This window comes from Protopterus annectens, chromosome 4.part1 (genome assembly GCF_019279795.1).
Source record: "Protopterus annectens isolate FY-2018-M chromosome 4.part1, PAN1.0, whole genome shotgun sequence".
Lineage (NCBI taxonomy): Eukaryota > Metazoa > Chordata > Ceratodontiformes > Protopteridae > Protopterus > Protopterus annectens.
The window spans coordinates 296,257,922-296,274,853 of NC_056734.1; positions in this window are offsets into that span (position 1 = coordinate 296,257,922).

The window sequence follows — 16,932 nt, forward strand, 5'->3', positions numbered from 1 at the left end:
GTTCCTTCTTGGCCCATCCAGCAATTATTTCCACCTATTATGGTATTTGTGTATTGCTGCACTCCAGCACGGGTGTTTACCATACCATGAGGGAGATGATGTTATCCTGTCAGGTATTGCTGAGTCCATACCACTATGTAGGTGCCCACATAGTATTGTAGTGTTGGCCTGGACACTGTTGCTAGTTCTGACAAATAGGATGTTGGCTGTACAGCTACTTCTACCTGCTCTGAGGGGATGCATAGTCATTTGTGTACAGTTTGACACTGTAAAGGGCAGGGGGTGGGCAGGGGAGATGGTGTCCTTAACACTGATGTCTATGTGGTCAGATATTATCAAGGAGGATGACACTGTAGGAGTGCTACAGTGGCAACTCATGTTCATTAGAACCAGGTACAAGATATTTCCACCTGTCATAGGAGTGTTGACTGGCTGATCCACTTCATTGCCATTGACAAAGCCAAGGAATCTGTGTGTGTTTATGTTCAGGTGGCATAGGTCATGCACACTATAATTGGGTATTTGAAGTCACCCAGGAGCAGGGTAGATGATTGAATCTGACAGACTCCAGCAGATCCCAATAGGTGTGGTGGTGTCCATTATCATGGTTCAGAGGCCTGTAGCTATCTATGATTTGAGTAGATGTTTTGTCAACTGTTAACTTCACTCGGGATGTCTCCCATGCGTCATACTGTTTGGCCAGCCTGGAGGTGTGTATGTGTATGATAATGTTCAACACTCCACCTCCTGTGGCTTTGCAAGCCTCCATTTGGGGTCTAAACGTATGATGGGATGAGTGGTGTGCTCTCCACATCTACAAAGCAGGTGTTAGTGACTGCACAAATGTCAGCACACTACAGGACAAGGTACACTTTCATTGACATGGGGTTCATTGTAAGACAGCTAGCTCCTGTTAGAGCAAGACATCTGCACAAAGGCCACTGAAGTGATCCCTGGGGTAAACTTTATGTTTCCCATCCACTCGTCAAGGTTTCTCTTGAAGAGTGTTAGTGAGGAGCTCTACCTAATGTAGATTGGAATCTTGTTCCAGAGCATGGGAAGTCTCTGGGACAGAAATCTATCCCTCCAGCACATCGTATTTATTGTTGTGGTGAGGTTTAGATCCCTAGAGCATGTGGCTTGAGGGGATATGTTTTTTGTTAGGTGGAGCATGTCCATCAATTCTGGGTTGGACATGGGCTTGTATGTCAGGCAGAGATCACCTCTGAGTAGGCGGTATGCAACCGAGTACAGCTGGAGTTTCTTTAGTCGAGTTGCATAGGGCATCTGTTTGAGGCCAGTGATCCTCTTGTTGAGGTACTTCTGTGGTCTTTCCAGCTGTTGCAGGTGTCTTGTAAGGTACATCCCAAATGGGGTGTTGTACTCTATGATGGGTCTGATGAGTGATGCGTAGAGGGGCACAATGACCTCTTTTGATCTGGATGCAAACCCTTTTGTGATTAGGTGGGCCACACAGAAGAATTTTCTAACCACTTTGGCAATGTGATTATCAAAGGAGAGATTACTTTCTACTTGGATCCCCAGATCCCTTATTATGTCTTCTGTATTTAGGGGGCTACTACCTATGTGGTAGTTTTTGGGTACTTTGTTTTTTCCAAAGGGGATGACTATGCACTTTTGGGCATTTAGCTTCTAGCCATGGTTTTGACACCAGGCATCTGTCTCAGTGAGACCCATTTGGAGGATGTCTGTGTCAGCCAGAGAGTCAATTATAGCCCCTAGTTTGCAGTCATCTGCAAACTTGGTCAGCCATAGTCCTCCTTTGCTTGCCTATACCTCTGAGAACTATATACTGAACAGGAGGGGTCCTAGGACTGAGCCTTGAGGAACACCACTTGTAACCGGATTAGAGTGAGACCTAGCTTCCACAACGCTTACAATGTGGGTTCTGTCTGTGAGCCAGTTGGCAACCCATCTCATGATGTAGGGGCATATGTTCAGGCTGGTGAGCTCATCTATAATACCAAGATGGGGAATGGTGTTGAACTCCTTTGCGAGGTCTAGGTAGGCTGTGTGGACCACCTTTCTTTTGTCTATAGCATTGGTAACTGTCTCAAAGAAGTCCACCAGGTTTACAAGGCATGATCTGCCCTTGACAAAGCTGAACTGGGTAGGGTCCAGTGTCGGGAGGTTCCCAATGTCTCTGTTAATGATATCCATGATGATGTGCTCCATAGCCTTGCAGACCAAGCTAGTCAGGCTTATAGGGCAATAGTTCCCGGGGTATGTTGTGGCTCCTCCTTTGTGGAGCAGAATAGCCATTGCTGTGTGCCACTGTATGGCTGAAGCCTGTGGAGAGGCTGAGTTTGAACAGTGTGTTTAGGTGAATGGATAGTTCATCTTTGAGCCCATGTAGGATGCAGCCTGGGACAATGTCCAGTCCCATTGATGCTGTGTTTTTGACTTTGAAGAGGGCTGTTTTAACCTGAGTGTCTGTGATTTCAGGGGCACTACATTCTTCTTGTATGGTTATGGGCCCTTTTGGGGATGAGAGGGGGTGAAGTTTGTACTGAACCTGTCTGCCAGGATGTTGGCGATATCAGTCGGTTCAGTGTATTTTGTGCCATTCTGCACTAACTCCAAGCAGATCTGAGAATTGCCACTTAGATTCTTGACATAGCTAAAGAATGCCTTGTTGTTATCATTGGAGTCCTTGGCAATTTTTATTTTGAAGCTAGCCTTGGATGATTTTATGAGGGATCGTAGTTTCTTGATGATACTGATCAGGGATATCTTCCCTTCTTGGGATTTTACTCTTTTCTGTACTAGTTTCCTCCTTTTATTGTATAGCTTGTTTATGGCAGGGATCCACCAGACTCGTTTCCTTTTCTTGGAGGAGTGAGTCTTGGTTTTGCTTGGTATAGCATGATCCATGCATTCTTGTAGGTGCCCGTAGAGTGCATTAGTAGAGGATTTTGCAGCTTGGGCAGCATTATCCTTTACCATGGGGGATTTGAAACTTTCCACCTCGGTCTTAAGTAACATGAAGTTTGCTTTTGAAAAGTTTTTCATGGTGGTTTCTTTGACCAAGGTGGGAACGGAATGCGGATATCCAGAGTGATTAGTTTATGGTCAGATCTAACCAGCAAGGGGTTGACCACCGGTGTGGAACACCGATTGCCCATGTTGGTGATGACCAGGTCTAATATGTTGTCAGCTCTGGTGGGGGTGCTGACTAGTTGATCCAGGGCATTTGAGTTTATAAATTCTAGGAAATGTTGGGCAAGGGAGTTAGTACTTGTGTAGTTCTCCCAGTTAATGTTCGGATAATTAAAATCACCCAATATCAGGTTGCTTGATAGGACCTTTATCCTTCCCAGTGTTTCCAGAAATGTGGAATGGGGGTCCTGGGACATCGTGGGTGATCTGTAGCAAGCTACAATTTGAATTGCAGTTCTGCCCATTGTTAGTTGCATGTGGATGATCTCTGAAGCATTGTGCTGTGCCACTAACCTGGAGGTGAGGGTATCCTTGATGAATATGAATACGCCCCCGCCTTTTGTATTTCGGTCCGGGTTCTGTGGCTGAAATGTATGGTATTTGTTGTAGCCTGGTAGTGCTGGGGTGCTCTCTGGAGCCTTAAACCAGGTTTCTGTTACTGCACATATATCAATTTTCTCCATACTGAGGAGTGCCTCGAGTGTGTACATTTTGACGTTTAGACTTCTGGCATTGAGTAACATTACCCTCAGTTTTTTGTTACTTGTGCTATTTACGGTGGTGGGTTTGTCTTTTCAGCCTTGCCTAAAAAAGGCACTATGGGGGTGACAAGAGCCTTGGCCAGTCTTTGAAAGCCTAAGGGTGACAGGCGCAAGCCATCTCTAGCGAAACAGCGTGGCTTGTCGAGCATGTCATCCCAGGCTGACAGACACTGGATCCCCGCTGAATGACACCAGAAGCTTAGCCATTTGTTGAAATTGATAATTTTTTCTTTATACCGTGGTATCATTCTTGGTGACGGCAGGATACTACTGAGGATCAGGGTCATACCGACTTGGGCTACGTGATCAGAGAGCTCTTCCATGTCTCTTTTCATGTAGTCCAGGGAGGTACAGCTCAGGTCATTCACACCAACATGGACAATGACAGAGTCATATTTGTACTTGTTCTGGAGTGACTTGAGTGTTTGTGTTATGTGGCGGATCCAGGCACCCAACAGTCAGCTATCAGTCCATAAACTATATAAAGACATACTCTATAAAGACAGTATGCACCCTTGTCATGTAACTAGAAATATAAAGTACAATGAAGCTACTTGTATCTCTAGACTTTGTACACAGGATGAGATTTTCTGATGAAGAAATTAATCAGTTGCACCAATTCCTGCAACAAAGAGGGTATTCGAGCCAAGATACATATTTACCCATGGAAGAAAAGTGCAAACTGAGGGAAAGCAAAGGAATACCTTATTATAACAATTTCAGTGCTAAGGATATGGGTAGAAATCCAACTAAAAAAGGAGACAATAAGACTAGAGTAGTGCTTACCTATGTGACAGATAATAAAGAAATCACCAGTATAATTAGGAGACACTGGCCGATACTGACTCAGGACATGAAACTTCGTGAAATAGTGTGAGACTTTCCATGTTTTGCTTACAAAAGCAAGAACAATTTTAAAAGATTACTCTGCAACAAGAATGGCTTTGCAAGATTCTGTGAACCTACTAAAAAAGAGACTACAGCTTGTGGAAAATGTACGCTTACCATCTCATTGATTATAGTAATGAGTTCATCCACCCAATTACAGGGTATATAGACAGAATTAATTGTGTAGCTACATGCACCATACCACATGTTTATTTAGATACCTGTAGACTCTGCTCTGCTTTCTATGTCGGTAAAACCGACCAGATGCTTAAGCAGAGGATACAAAGACACATTTGGGATATACAAACTCAGGATGAAAATAACACACTAGCAGTTCATATAAAACAAAATGCAACACACTTTTTTGTATTTAAAGTATTGGAGGTCATTTATGTTAACCAAAAGAAATGAGATATTATAAATATAACACAAAAACAAGAAGTAAAGTGGATTATTAATCTACGGGCGGATCAGCCACCAGGTTTGAACCTTATAGTTCCACTTAGACCGATATTAAAGGCTAGAAGAACCAAGATTGGTTAGAAAAGAGGTGTGCATGCCATTAAGACACATTATTTGACCAAATAAGAGGTGTGCTTGTTTTTAAAAAATATCATTGGCTCAATATCAGGAAATAAAATAAGATTAATACTATCTCTTTAAATGTGGAAAACTGATATTAACAGGCTAACTACAAATGGAAGTGAAGTCCCTAATGCTTTTACGATCTGAAGAAGATAATTTGAAAGCGCTTATCATATGAAAAGGGACGCTGAGTTTTATTTTACTTTTCTTTAAGCTCTACGTATTTTAATTTGTCTATTAAAGAAATTGAAAGTTTTTATAGACCATGGTGGTGAATCTAGACCTTTTATCTTCATTTGCTTCACTTTGTCCGTGATTCACCTTTAGTAGTGAATAGGTGTCTTCCTTTTCGTAACAGATTAGAAACAGTTGCATAGCAAACAGAACATATGCATAAATGGAACAACAGTAAGCATTTTAAAGCATGCAAGTTACATTGATGGCAACAGACAACAAATAATGGTATTTCAACAAGGTATGTTAATATGCAACCAAAGAAATATATGAACAATAATAGAACACATGTTCCAACAATAGATTTTGAGAACATGAGTAATAATTCTAGATGCAGATGACGGGTTTGGGGAGAGAATAGAAAGCTGATTAATAACTGTATTGGCTTCTAATTTACACAACAGTACTGCTCAATACTCTGCAGGTCTGCTCTAACTTTACATCTATCTATGGCCCATAGCTTCTGTGGCACATACATACCTGTTAGACTGTCAAACTGCAATGGTATGGGGCAGACTGGGTACACTGGGGCTACTTTACTGGAGGGGGCTGGCACATGTCAAGGTTACATACTTGATATAGAAGGGTTACCCTGCAATGATCTTTTATGAGCCTGCTACTAGCATAGTTCACCTGGATTCCTATCTGTGTCCAAGGTGATTGGCAGCAGTGACCACTAGCCATGACAGCGTGACACTTGAGAGACATGTATTGGGAAGTGGGCATGGTGTATGTACCTATCCTGCTGACATTTGCAGGCATATGGGGTTGGACATTAGAACAGTTGTACATGGTGTATTAGTATACCCTTAATACAGCTACTGCACACATTTCTTTACCTGTAAGAACTATGGAAGAATATCTAACATCTTCTGAATGTTTCAACAAATATTCAGGTGCATTAGTATACCCTTCATACAGCTACTATACAAATTTCTTTACCTGTAAGAGCTGTGGAGACAATATCTGTTAACACTTTCTGTCTGTTTCTATACATCCTCAGGTGTATTAGTATACACTTCATACAGCTACTACACATATTTCATTACCTGTGAGTCCTGTGGGGAAAATATCTGTTAACACTTTCTGACTGTTTCTGCAAATATTCAGGACTTCTATTGAGTATATATATGCACACATCTCAGTACCACTCCCTGGATTCAAACCGTGTTTGGGTGCTAAAATGAACAACAATGCTGTTTTTCATCATACTGAGCTACTTGAGAACTGCTGTTCTTTGTTTGACTTATTTTGGACTAATACTCTCTGGGTTGGACAGTCAGACCTTGTAATCCTGGGAATCATGCATGGCAGGTAGTTATTATACAGTGGATTACTCCTTTGAAATAATACAATCTGGAAAGCAAATGTTAACACAAAACTGCAATGCGTACTAGCTGTGTCCCAGAACACCCTCAGTTATGTCATGCTGTCAATGCCATATTTGCTGTTAAGAACCTGTACACATTCTATTTCTACAACAACATACCAGAGTAAAAGCAATAGTTTGTTGTATATTTTTATTACAGTGAAATGACACTTTTATTAATGGACATCCTGTGGATAAGAATTAGTGTGACAAACATGTTTTATTCATTAGACACAATACACAATATACCTACTGGCAGTAAACAATGTACTCCTTCTACTTTATGGCACTATATACTGTAAGATAGATCTGTACTCACCAGCCTGTCAGAGCATCCTTGTCAGTCTGTCAGCATGGGCCTGGATGTTCATAGCCCTCACTTCTGCAGCCACGGGGTGAGAAACAAACATTATGCATACCTGTCTATCACATACTCAGGTTAGGATTTGGTACAACTCTATCTGGGATACTTACAAACTGATAGAGCATGCTGGTCCCAAGTATCTTAGATTCATTGGGCCAAGAGCTCCCCCTTCCTATGCTTTAGGTCAGCATAATGATGCTGTACCTGTTCAACATTTCTTGAGATTCCAGTAGCACTGGTTAGGTCATGTGCCAGATGGTCCCAGGCCTCTGCTTTGTACTGAGAGCCCTGGTACTGGCCCTGCAGCAGTCTGTCATCATGCTGTTCTATGAGGACTCCAGCCATCACCCTGGACTCCAGGGTGCCCCAGCGCTGCACCCAAAAATAATACCCCCTCTCCAACACCAGACATGTTCCTGCAGAGATCAAACTAAACAGGTTATGGCTGTATTCCCACCTGCACAGTTTAAATAAGGCCATATTCCCACCCTTTGCCATCATTGGACCACTTCAAAAATGCTCAGCTCAGCTAAACAGTGCACAAACCCATTAAGCTGGGCTGAAAAGTGCTTAAATGGGTAATTGCTGGGCATTGCTTAAGAGTGCACATGTCTGTTTAACTGAGCTGACTGCTGCTTATCATTCACATTTAAGCAATGCTTACACAATTAAGCATAGATGAGGACTGCTTACCATTGCTCACTTTTCATTTTAAAAATATCAGGTTATGACTTCATTAATCATTACTCACATATTAGTGAGTGAGTATCATTTACTTTACATGATGTCCCTCTTTGTGCTTTCCTTACATTACCATGGGGAGTGATTATACTGTATGGTACACTTATGTATACATGGGTGATTTCACATGTTATATGCACTCACACTTATATTTTAGAACAGCTACACTACACTGGTTGACAGATATCAATTACTACATTATTTAAAATTAAAATAATAATTTTAACACTGCTTTCCCATGTAAAAATAAAGTGTCTGTCTTAGTAGTCGAACCATGAATACCTGCATACAAAGCCAGGACTCCAACCACTACACTATCTCTGTACAAAGATTGCCGCTGTCTATTTTTATTTTCTCCTATGGGATGTTTCAGCAATGCTGAACAGAGAGCCACAATACACACACCCACTCAGCTACACTTAAACCTACCTTAGACTGGAAAACAAAAAAGTAATAAACCCACTTTATTTATATGTATCTGCACTCCTTGTCAGTCACACTAAGGGAAATTGTAAAGAGACACATAGGGGCAGATTTTAATTATTGCTCTTACAAACTTAGGAAGTGTGACTGTAGTTTTTTAGCAAATCATTGGCAAATCACTTAGGGTTTAAGTTAGAACATACTGATAGACATTTGGGTTTCAGACTTCATACCTTTCAGGAAATCCATGCTAATGCAAACCATTTATTTTATCAACTTTCCAGGTTTGTAAGTGCAATATTTTAAAAGTGTCCCTATTTGTGTACCTTTATCCCCCCATTATTTATGGCTTTGTACAGCTTTCTTGTTCTAGGAGGTTGAGAGGTCTCTGAGGCAGGCATCTGGGCATTCTGCAGAAACCTGTACAGTTCAGGGCTATGGCCATTTGGCACTTTAAAATGGCAGACATTTGGGATTCAGTTTTCATACTCTTCAGGAAGTCCATGCTACTGCAAACCTTTTATTCTATCAACTTTCCAGGTTTGTAAGTGCAATATTTAAAATATGTCCCTATTTGTGTGCCTTTGTCCACTCATTATTTATGGCTTTGTACAGCTTTCTTGCTCTAGGAGGTTAAAAGGTATTTGAGGCAGGCATCTGGGCATTCTGCGGAAACCTGTACAGTTCAGGGCTATGGCCGTACAGCAATTTTACAATGCAGAAGTGTGTTACAGACCCTGTCACACACACCCTGCATTGCTTTCTTGCTCCCCTATGCATAGGGTAGTTAAAATGTGATATTTTTACTTATGTATTGGTTATTTTAATGAATTAATACAATTCAGCTCTATTATCTATGGATATCAGTTAAAAAAAGCTAATATTGAATGTGTGGCAAACCCTTTCAATGTGAAACTTTGGGGAACATGACATTTTAAGACCCCCAAATGAGGAATGTTCAGTCTGATGTACAAACAACAGAAACAAATAGTGGAATAATATGCCTAGCACAAAAGGGAAATCATCCCATTAAAATGTAACAGGTCCAAACAATATATGGTCATGCTGGAATATAATTTATAACAAAAAGGAATATCACCTTGTTAACACATCTGAGGTAATGTAACATTCAATCATTTCTGTATTGGTATAGGGCACAGTTTTATATAAAGTAGTGTGACTTTCTGAAATGAAATTGAGTATTTTAGCAATTTTTTAACATGCTAGAGATTACCTGTAAGACACACTCTACAATGCAATACCTTTGGGCACTGTTTTCATACTTTATTTTGAAATAGCCTCTTTAGATTTGATCCTTGTGAACTTGCCACTTTTGCTCTGTATGATTACTTTTCCAAGCAATCGAGCACTCTGTACTATATCAGATCATAACAGTTTGCACAGCAGACAAACAATGTTTGTTTCTTCTGTTACTGCACATAGTTTTTGCTTTACAAACAAGCCATGGAGCATTTATTTTCTAAGTTGTTTGTAATATGACTACATAATGGCTATTATGATGTACCAAAAAGATTCTCAGTGCCATTCGTTGCTCTTTTGTCTTCTTCACTACTTCTTCACTTTACTTGATCTGAACTCCATGATGGAATTTTAAGTCAAGTAATTAAAACAGCTGCTCAGACATCTTCCTATTTTTGCTCAGAACTCATTCTCTCTCTTGATAAGCCCACTACATGATTTTGTTAGCTTAATAAATTAAAGCATTAAATCTTAAATGTCTTACTCCTGACCAATATTTTTTGAATAATATATGGAATTATGAGATAAAAAGGCAGATAAGGAAAGAAAGGTTAAACAAGGGCCTGATCAAAAAACTGCAGTGGTTAAAAGGCTGTTAGAGCTGTACTAATATACTTGACAAAGTTTAAGTTGTGAATGTTGTGTGTTGGTTAGAGTGCATATTCTTCTGGTAAAAGTAATGAGTTTGATTTTTCTTTTTTCTTTCAACTTTATGTTAACTATATTTAGTACATAGAGTTTGTTGATTACTTTCTGGGATCAACAAAAAGAAAAGATTGCTTTGCACCTTTCAGAGCTGTCATAATCTGGTTGGATGCTGAATCATACAAGTCAGACAACCTAGAATAGTGCTTGATACCTTTAAAAGTTTTAAAATCTGTAATCCAATTTGTACTGCTTTACGTGTGTGCGTGCGCACACACACACACACACACACACACACACACACACACACACACGCACTCACACACACATGCAGAAAATGTGCCAGAATTACGTTTTTAACAGCTTTTAAAGCCGTTAACTGATGAAAGGAATACTTTGCTTCTGTTCAGTGCCTGAGTCTCAGCTTTAAGTGTGAAGCAGCTTTCAAAGTTGTAAAACAGTTTGTGTTCCTTCACTTTTTATTTGTCCTTTCTAATCAAGTTCATCTTCCTCTATTAGAACTGAGCAAACTGATTTGTCTTTTTTTTCATTCTGCAGAACATCCAAAGCTCCATGTACTGCAAGCAGATATTACTGGGTTTCTGTCCTATAACCAACAATGCAAGCAGATATTACTGGGTTTCTGTCCTATAACCAACAAGTTGTGTGCTCACAAATGGATTTCAAGATTTCCTCCTGAGGTAAATTTCTTGACACCCATTTCTTGAACCTCTGGCAGTCTGATGCTGATGAAGCCTGATTATAATCCTTTATATCTTTATACTGTGCTACTCGAGTCTTTGGTTTCCAGGGTCTCCCCTGAAAGATCTCTTGGTTCAATGCAGCAGACAATATCAATACATATTAAAATTGAACTATCATTCTAAATAAGAGAAATGAAAATTATTGCTGTGCAGATATAATAAAGCTAATACTTTGGAAAACTACATAATTTCATGATTAAATCATTATCACTATTAAAATGCATATGAGCACATTTACACTAATGCCAGTGGACATCATTTTTTTTTTATTATTTCTGTACGGTGTCTGCCTGTTTACATTATAGTTGGAATAATGATGGAACATTTTTACAGCAGCAGGACAGCAGTGAAAGGCACACAAGTTCAACTGTTTTTCCATTAACAAGTTTTTAATTTTTCAGCTTGTGTGCTTCATGGGGGTATTTTTTTCCTCAGTGAGGCAATAACCTCGGAGTTAATTATTTTAGGCTTGGAGGTGACACTTTGTTCATAGAGGTTTGTGGGGAGATGCTGCTCTCAGCCAAACAGGTTTGTAAAACACGACTTTGCAGATGTACAGTATGAATTTTATTTTGGTGTGGCAGTTTTCATCTGAAATATCATTTGCTTTCATATATACTGTTTTTTCAAAGTTATTCTACATTGCTAAGAAGAAGAAAAAACATAGTTTAAGTAATAAATGCAATACGAATCCTTTTGAACTTATAGGCTTCAGACAATACAAACAATTACTAATTTAGTCTTTGATAACATTGGCAAGAAAGAAGGTACACAAGCAGTAAAAGTGTAACATCTGAATATTTGAATCTCACACACACACACACACACACACACACACACACACACACACACACACACACACACACACACACACACACACACAGACACCCATTCCCACTGATTGGCTGGCACATATTGATAGGCAAGAGCTACAGACATTAAACCTGAGTGAACAACATGCATCATAGCAATGTAACAAAAAAAAAATGCAGATTCCATAAACCATACATGGTAGCACACACACACACACACACACACACACACACACACACACACACACACACACACACACACACACACACACACACACACACACACACATATAAAGACACTCATTCACAATGATTGGCGGGCACATATTGATTGGCAAGAGGTACAGATAATAAACCTGAGTGAGCAACATGTATCATAGCAATGCAGCAAACATCAAAGGACAGATTCAGTAAACCCTACATGGTAGCACGCTGTTTTGTAGACAGTAAGCAGTGCTACATGGTGTGTAGAACCATGCAATCACAGTAAACACCATGACATGCTAATTACAGCATAAGCAGCTGAATTTTATGCTAATTAACCAATCCAGGATGGTGGAGCTATTCAACAAGCTATACGGCAAACATGTGGACTCAGTGCTGGTTTTCCTTGTGAATTTTAAAACTTATTGGAATACAGCCACAGAAAGGAGTCTACACAGAAACAATGTTAGTGGCTGCTTTTGCTTTAATTTATGTGTATGTACAATAGGCTGAAGTCTATCATGCTGCTGCTGCTAATTAACCAAGGCCAAGAAGGAGAAGAGTTTTCAGACCCCATTTAACTTATCACAGCATGCATGACATGGAAAATGTAGAGTGCAACAGAGTAGATAGATACACACTACAAGAACTCTGCAACCTCTGTTGCCCTCATCTCAGACCTGACCAAACCGAGAGAAACCATACCACTGGAGACAAAGACATGTGTAGCACTTAGAATTTTTGCTACAGGAACCTTTCACAGACCAACAGGGGACTTGCTAGGGATGTATGTGCATCAGCATCCAGGACCCTCCATCAATTCCTGAATACTATACTCCAACATGCCAGTGACCAAATATATTTTCACTGTACTCCTGAGGACAGGGCCACAAATATGCAGGAGTTCTACTCTGTAGTACACTACCCTGAAATATTGGATGCCATAGATTGTACACACATATAAATCAAGGCACCACTGTTGAACAAGGAAGGGTCTAAATAAATAGAAAGGGCTTCCACTCCACTAACTACCAAGTTGTGTTTAATGCTAAGGGAATTATCTTGAATGTGTGTGCTGGCAATCCAGGCAGTTACTGTGACTCACATATCTGGCATACCTCCCAACTCTAACAGAGGTTCACTAGGGGTGATATCCCACAAGGTCATTTACTGGGTGATGCATGTTATCCACTTGAAACATGAATGTGGCTGATGATGCCCATCAGAAATGCACAGACGCACCTGCTGAAAAATGCCATAATAAGGCACATGTTCCAACCAAAAATACCATAGAGCATGTGTTTGCATGGCTGAAGTCATAGTTCTGGTGCCTAGATACATCATGGGGTCCTGCAGTACAATCTACATACATGTACTGAAATCTTCACCTTCTGTGCCATGCTTCACAGCATTATCCTGAGGAAACAGCTTCAGCAGGACCAACAAGGGGAAGGGGTATATATCCCAGCACCAATGGCAAGGTCACCACAGCCTCACACAGGTGAAGAGTCAGAGGGGGAACCAGCAGGTGCTGTGAATGTAGGCAGATGTAGACATGCTCAATATGCCCTCATATTGGCTAAGAGACATTGCATACCACACTCACTCACCACCTAAGGGGCTAAAACCTTCATCCTACGCACATCCATATTGTAACAGTGATGCCAGGCAATGCTCATGACCTTTACCTACCCATGTAATGGCTGTGTGCTCCTAGCATCAGACACACTCAGACAGACTCAGACCTGAACTAAAACTGTAGCAACTGCTGGATTTACAAAGTAAGTGGTGAACCTGGAGTGTTAAAATAGAATTGCGTAATAATATATATGAATGGCATATTCTTGTATGTTGTTACTTGGTAATGTAAGTAAACAAAAGATGGCTGATTTGTACAACAATTATGTTAATATGGGAAAGAAAACACTTTTGTGAATATATGTCCTCTAGCAAGCAATAGGCCTCAGGCATCAAAGATTCACACATTCATTCCTCTCAAAAGTACTTATGGTCACCAAATGTCCTCAGTTTGGCCTTGTACATTTGTATTAGAAAATCTTTAAAGATGGAAGTTAGGAAGTAATAAGACATAATTCAGTTTCAGACTTCACAACCCTCCGAAGATTCTAAAAATACTGATGCAAAAAACTGTTTTGATTCATCTGTATAACTTGCAAAAACCAAAATATGTCACAAGTGCAATCAGAAAAACATCAGCAGCATAGATGTACAAAACACTGAGTCAGCTATGCATCCTCAGTATCAGACACAAAGCTTATATATCACTGATTCCAAAAGATAGAAAACAAGGATATGGCACAGTTATCATCATTTGCACAAGGTGTTGCATGGGGAAGGGGGGTCAGGAAGCCTAGGAAGACACAAAAGGTATACATGAGTGTGTGTGAGTAAGAAAGACAAGCAGGCAAACATTTGAATAAAGTAATAAATTGCCAGTGAGATAGAATGAACTTTAAATGTCATGACTGAGCCATGTAACTGTTGTTTTTGTGTCTGCATGGTCATCCAGTTGAAACTGGCGTGTGATTGCCTGCAAGAACACAGCCAACTTCTGTGCTAGATCTACATCTTGGTATATCAGACAGGTCCTAGCTGTTCATAGCAGAGGTGGCAGTTCATTATTGTCTTATCCAACCATGAGAACTGGCTCTGCCAAGAGTTGCACTGAACATGTCTGATGTCTGTTCGACAAGCTCCCCTCACGAGGATCCCCAGGACCATGTCTCCATGGCCTGTCAAGTCTGGGTGTGGACACCTTAACCACTGATGGAGCAGTGGAAGTAGTCCCACTATGGGATCATGATCAGGCATGGCCATGTTGGCTAACACAAGATGATGTGGCTGACCTACAGTATGTTCACTGGGATGTGTTCCCCTTCCTAGCAGACATTCTGTCTTAGACACCACCTGTTCCAATCTTTCAATCATCAGCTCCATTGAATCAGCAACAGGGTGGAGGGAGTCACACATGCCAGCCTGTGCCACATCTACAATACTAAGTGTTTCTTTTGAGGCCCCATTGGAATGTGCCTGCACCTCCATAACAGCCCTAAACCACATGTCAAGCAGCATAGAAAGACACACCTGGATCAGGTGGAGGGTTGACAGCAGGCATGCTCCAAGCACCCCTAACAATGCTCCTACATGTCACCTTATCAACACTTTGGCTACAGCCAGAGTCACCAGGCACTGAAGCTGTAGTAACCACACTACCCTGATCGTGGGTCTCACCCTCCACCTACCTAATATCTGAGGGATCACTGGAATGGGTCAATGTAGGTCAGGCCTACTGACTGTGTCTGATGCAATTACAGTGGATTCCAAAATGTCAACTTCAGTGTCAGATTCAACTTCTGCATCCCCTGACTGTGCCTCTGTTTGGCCACCATCATCATCAGAGTCTGTTGATACTCTGACATCAGGTGGTAGAAATCCCACAGTTCCACTATCAGAATCACCTGTGATAATAAGCGACAAACACAGGAAAATATCAATACCTACACTATTATAGTTCAGTATATGCTAACAACCTAACAGTAGTGCCACTATTATAGACAGTACAGAAATGCATACAACAGTTCTGACACCCACATCACTATACTAAATATTTCTTTGAAATGCTCATCAGTACTGACATAAAATGTTTTGCTCATCACGTGCAGGTGATTGTAGGTTCCCTGGATGGTCCTGGAAGAAGTTAAACAAAAGGTAAGGACACTAGCATCACAATGAACAGTAACACATGGTTTTAATATTTTTGCCCTTTATATGTCCATTAACAATTCTTCTAACAAGAACTTAAATGACATGTCCACCCCACACCTATGTGTAATCAACAAGAAAGTGCTGTTAACTGTAACAATCTACAACTATTCCCCCCAAAGAAATTTAATGTTAAACAGAACTTAAGTATTGTTGTCAAAATGTTACTATACAAAAAGGATTTAACAACTGAGACAGGTAAACCTACCTTGAAGCTACTCCTGGGACATACTTGCCTTCCCTGAAACAGCACCACCAATATCAATGACATGCTGTTGTGCACTTTCTTGTGAGCTGTCTGGATCCCTGATGGTTAACAGTAAATATTAATTTGGTGTCAGTGGTGGCTCTGTAGCAGGTCTCCCAATAACCAACCATTCACGGACCACTGTAGGTGCTCTCATCTGGGCTGATGAGATCATGTCGGTAGCCCTATGGTGGACCTGATTATGTGTTCTGCTTTGGCCAACTACTGCATTCATATCAGCCACTATCTGCTCCCAAATTTGCAATCTGCCAGTCATATACCTATGTGCCCTCTCAAGCAGAAAGGCATCATATCACCTAAATGTTTCCACAATGACTTAACTCTCAGGGTCACTGAAGTGTGGTTTGTTGGGATTGGCAAACTTGTGTGCCATAGTCCTAGGTGACATAAAACACAAAACAAGGATAATATACATGTGTATCACATAAATAAAAGTATCACTTAAATCTAACACATAAAAAGTAGTTTTTCAATATTACCCACTGGAGAAACTTAAAACATTCAAGATATTGAAATTAAAAAAAAGAATTTTGTAGCTGTAACATATTACAATCATACACAAAGCAAAGCTGGATCCAATACAAGGAGAGTAACAATAGCAAATCTTGTTTGCGCCTTCACAAAAGTGCAGCTTGTCTCCCTTACCCCCAAAATATTAGACAAATAACATAGTTTGCTAACAAACCATCAGTGAAATACTAAAAGTGCTATCAAATAAATTTTCTCTAAAACATGTGCACCCATTTACCACAGAACATTGCATTTTATGCAATTGCCAGTGATGTCTACCTGTGGCCAGCACTCCCATAGAGGTGTGCATGGGCCATACTAGATGGCTAACACCCTGTGTCATTGACAATATGAGAATTT